The sequence below is a fragment of the Petaurus breviceps genome, unplaced genomic scaffold, assembly GCF_028583685.1.
Source record: "Petaurus breviceps papuanus isolate PSGF00001 unplaced genomic scaffold, PetGlider_PUasm1.0 90778, whole genome shotgun sequence".
Classification (NCBI taxonomy): Eukaryota; Metazoa; Chordata; class Mammalia; order Diprotodontia; family Petauridae; genus Petaurus; species Petaurus breviceps.
The window spans coordinates 1,464,408-1,469,651 of NW_027187343.1; positions in this window are offsets into that span (position 1 = coordinate 1,464,408).

Consider the following 5,244-nt stretch of genomic DNA (forward strand, 5'->3'; position numbering starts at 1 on the left):
AGGAAAAAGATCCTGATCATAGATGGCTCCTATGGTGTAAAAGATCTGGGTTCATATTCAGAGGAAGATAGTGAGGTAAAAAAAGCTACTTTTAACCCAAAGAATAATGTCAAATGGTCACAAAAACAAAAGGAGTTCTTGGAAGAATTTTAAAAGGACTTCAAAAATCAGATAAGAGAGATCAAGGAAAAAGTAGGGGAAAAAAAGCAATCCAAGAATATTATTAAAAAAAAGTTAACCAATTGAAATAAAAAAAATCTTAAGGAAGAAAATAACTCTTTGAAAACTAAAATTGGATAATCAAATGATGTTATAAGACACCAAGAAATAATAAAACTAGAAAAAAAGTAGAAGAGAATCTGAAACATCTCATTAGAAAAACAATTGATCAGGAGAACAGATCAAGGAGAGATAACATAAGAATTGTTGGACCACCTGAAAGTTATGATGGAAAAATGAATTTTGATACAATAGTACAGGAAATTATTAAGGAAAAATGCCCTGAAGTTCTAGAACAAGAAGGTAAAGTAGAAATAGAAAAAAGCTACCATTCACCACCTGAAAGAGATCTCAGGAAGAACACTTACAAGAATGTTATAACCAAATTTTAAAATTCCCAGATTAAGGAGAAAATGTTGCAAGCAATAAGAAAAAAAAATCTTATTTTCATTGAATCTGAGTTAAAGAGGGAACAACATATACATCTAAAAGGGTATAAAAGTCTTCTAAATTTATAAAGAAATAAAAGGACTAGAGGACAGGATGAGGGAGGGACTTTTAGAAAGGTGTATAGAATAAGATTTAGGAGGGTGGGAGAAGAGTATAAGGGAGGGACTCTTACAGGGCTGGGTGGAATAAGGAATTGGAGGGTAAGGGGAGAGGATAAGATAATAGGGAAAGAGTAAAAAGAGGCTGAGAAGGACAATAGTGAATAAAAATAGAATGGAGGGAAATTCACAAATAGTAATTATAAGTGGTCCCTAATTAAATATTATTTTTATTGCATTATTATCTGAAAGGGATATTTTTAACAATCTGCTTTTCTGCTTTTGACTATAAAATTTTTATTTATTTGCATTTTGATAGGCTCAATCGTATTTAATTAGGGACCACAAAAACAGATTAAAAACAAATTGGAGATTAAACAATTTAATCTTAAAGAATGAGTAGATTAAAGAACAAATCATAGAAACAATCAACAATTTTATCAAAGAGAATGATAATAAGACAATAAGTAAAAACCTGAGATATAGCAAAAGCAGTAATCAAAGAAAAATTTATTTCTCTAAATGCTCATATCAATAAAATAGAGAAATAGTAGACCAGTGAGTTGGGTATGCAATTTAAAAAATTTTTTAAAAGAACAAACTTAAAAATTCTCAATTAAATACTAAATTGGAAATCCTAAAAATGAAAGGTGATATTAATAAAATTGAGAATATAAAACCACTGAATTAATAAACAAAACTAGGAGTTTGTTTTATGAGAAAGAAACAAATAAAATAGATAAATCATTGGTTAATTTGATTTTTAAAAAAGAGAAAAGAAAACCAAATTACTACTATTAGAAATTAAAAGAGTGAATATACCATTAATGTAAATGAAATTAAAGCAATTATATGGAGATATTTTACCCAATTATATACCAACAAATTTAGCAATTTAAGTGAAATGTTAGAATATTTATAAAAATATAAATTGCCTAGATAAGTCAAAGAGGAAATAGAATACCTAAATAGACTTATTCTAGGAAAAGATATTGAAGAGGCCATAAATGAGCTTCCTAAGAAAAAAGGACTAGGGCCGGATGGATTTATGGTTCAATTCTATCAAACATTAAAGATCAACTATTTTGAATACTAAATAAATTATTTGGAAAAATAAGAAAAAAGAGTTCCACTAAATTCCTTTTATAAAAGAAAGGTGATGCTGATACCGAATTCAAGAAGAGTAAAAACAGAGAAAGAAGATTATATATCAATTTCATTAATGAATATGGATGCAAAAGTCCCAAGAAAATACTTGCTAAAAGATTACAACAATATATCACAAAGATTATACATTATAACAAAGTGGGATTTTTACCAGGAATTCAATGATAGTTTAACATAAAGAAAACTATTGACACAATTATGTCAATAATAAAAGCAAAAAAATATAATTATATCAAAAGATGCAGAAAAAAATGTTTGAGAAATTACAACATTCATTTCTATTAAAAACACTTTAAAATATAGTTACAAACATAGGATTTTTCCTTAAATTGATTTTTAAAAAATCTACCTAAAACCATCAGCAAACATTACTTATAATGGAGATAAGGTAGAAGCTTTCCCAGTAAGATCAGGTGTGAAACAAGGATGCTACTGTCACCAATATTATTCAATATTGTATTGGAAATTCTAGCAATAGCAATGAGAAGAAAAAGAAATAGAATCAATAAAACTGGGCAATAGAAAAGGTCAATTAGGGCAATAAAATGATCTTTTTTTGCAAATGATATGATAATAGATAGAAAATTCTAACAACTCAACTAAAAAGTTAGTTGAAACAATAATTTTGGAAAAGTAGCAGGATATAAAGTAAATCTATATAAATTATCAGCATTCTTATATATTACAAACAAAACCCTGCAAGAAGAGATAGTAAGAGATACTCCATTTAAAATAACTCTAGACAATATAAAATACCTAGAAGTACACCTCCCAAAACAAATCCAGGTACTATATAATCAAAATTATAAAAAACTTTTTTATGCAAATAAAATCATATTTAAGTAATTGGAGAAATATTAATTGTTCATGGGTAGGCAAGGCCAATATAATATAAATGACAATTTTACCTAAACTAATTTATATATTCAATGCCATCCCAATTAAATGACAAAAAAATTATTTCACTTAATTAGAAAAAATAATAAAATTCATTTGGAAGAACAGACTCAAGGATATCAAAGGAACTAATGAAAAAAAAAACCATAAAGGAAGGAGGTTTAGCAGTACCAGATCTCAAACTATATTATAAGATTGTAATTATCAAAGCTATATATGTTACTGGCTAAGAAATAGAAAGGTAGATTAGTGGAAATTTATAGACATATAATTAACAGCAGCAATATAGTAACTTTACATTTGACAAGTATAAAGACTTAAGTTTGTGACAAAGAAAAAGTCTGAGAGACATAATTTCTGGGTAATTAATGATCAATTTATTAATTATGGCTAGCAAATAATTAATGAAATGAAGTCAGTGGCTTTCTCTCATAAACCCTAGAACTTTGGAGGCCCCTAAATGCTTAAATACCCTTAAAGAATTAGTTGTCCCTGGTGAAAATAAACTCTGATTAGTTAACAATTAATGAGAGAATGAAATAATGAGAGGTGGGGTTAACTTTTTCTCTCTTTTTTTAATTTTTTAGTTTACATCATTCATTTCCACAAGATTTTGAGTTACAAATTTTCTCCCCAATTTTCCCTACCCACCACCCCAAAACATGGTTCCCATTGAATATCCCCTCCCCCAATCTATTCTCTCCCATATCTTCCTCCATTCCCCCTCCAACTTTCCAGTAGGGCAGAGTGGATCTCTATGCCCCAGTGCCTGTATATCTTCTTTCCCAGTTACATGTAAAATATTAATAATAATATATATACATATTTTTAAACATTTGATTTTAAAACTTTGGATTCCAGATTCTTTCCCTTCCTCCCTTTTTACCCACATTCACTGGGAAGATAAGCAATTCAATATAGGTTGTACATGAATAGCTACACAAAACATTTCCATAGTAGATATGTTGTGGAAGACTGACTATATTTCCCTCTATCTTATACCACTCCCCACTTGTTCTATTCTCTACTTTGATCCTTTCCATTTTCAAAAGTGGGTGATTCCAACTTCCCTCCCCCCCCAGCCAACCCTCCATTCCATTATCCCCCCTCTCCTCCCCTTTCCCTCTACTCTCCTGTAGGGTGAGATACCCTATTTAGTGTGTGTGTCATTCCCTCCCTAAGCCAAATTCAATGAGAATAAGGTTGACTCATTCCCTTTTGCCTTCCTGTTCTTCCCCTCCATTGTAACAATTTTCCCTTGCCTCTTCTATATGAGATAATTTACCCCATTCTGTCTCTCCCCATCTCCTCTCATTATATTCCTGTCTCACCTCTTAATTTCACCTTTTAAGTATCATCCCTTCCTATTCAATTGGTCCTGTGCCCTCTGTCTATGTATACCTGTAGACATATATATATATACACACACATACACTCACATACCCTCCTATATAGACATATATATGTATGTGTACATATGCATACATATATGTACATATATACATATATACATACACACACATATATACACATTTCAATTCCCTTCAACTATTCTCATACTGAGTAAAGTTTCATAAGTTACAATTATCATTTCTCCATGTAGGAAATATAAGTAGTTCAACTTTGATAAGTACCTTATGATTTCTTTTCCCTGTTTACCTTCTCATGCTTCTCTTGATTCTTGTATTTGAATGTCAGATTTTCTATTCAACTCTAGATTTTTCATCAAGAATTCTTGAAAGTCCTCTATTCCACTGAATGACCATATTTTCCCCTGGAACATGATACTCAGTTTTGCTGGGTAGGTGATTCTTGGTTTTAATCCCAGCTCCTTTGACCTCTGGAATATCATATTCCAAGCCCTTTGATCCCTCAGTGTAGAAGCTGCCACGTCCTGAGTTATCCTGATTGTGTTTCCACAATATTGAAATTGTTTCTTCCTGGCTGCTTGTAATATTTTCTCCTTGATCTGGGAACTCTGGAACTTGGTTATAATATTCCTAGGAGTCTTCTTTTTGGGATCTTTTTCAGGAGGTCATTGGTGGATTCTTTCAACTGTTTTGCCCTCTGGTTCTAAAACATCAGGGCAATTTTCCTTGAAAATTTCTTGAAGGATGATTTCTAGGTTCTTTTTGTGATCATGGCTTTCAGGTAGTCCAATAATTTTTAAATGATCTCTCCTGGATCTATTTTCCAGGTCAGTGGTTTTTCCAATGAGATATTTCACATTGCCTTCTATTTTTTCATTTGTTTGGATCTGTTTAATAGTATCTTGATTTCTGATAAAGTCACTAGCTTCCATTTGTTCCAATCTAATTCTGAAGGAATGATTCTCTTTAGTGAGCTTTTGAGATTCTTTTTCCATCTGGCAAATTCGGCTTTTTAAGACATTCTTCTCCTCATTGGCTTTTTG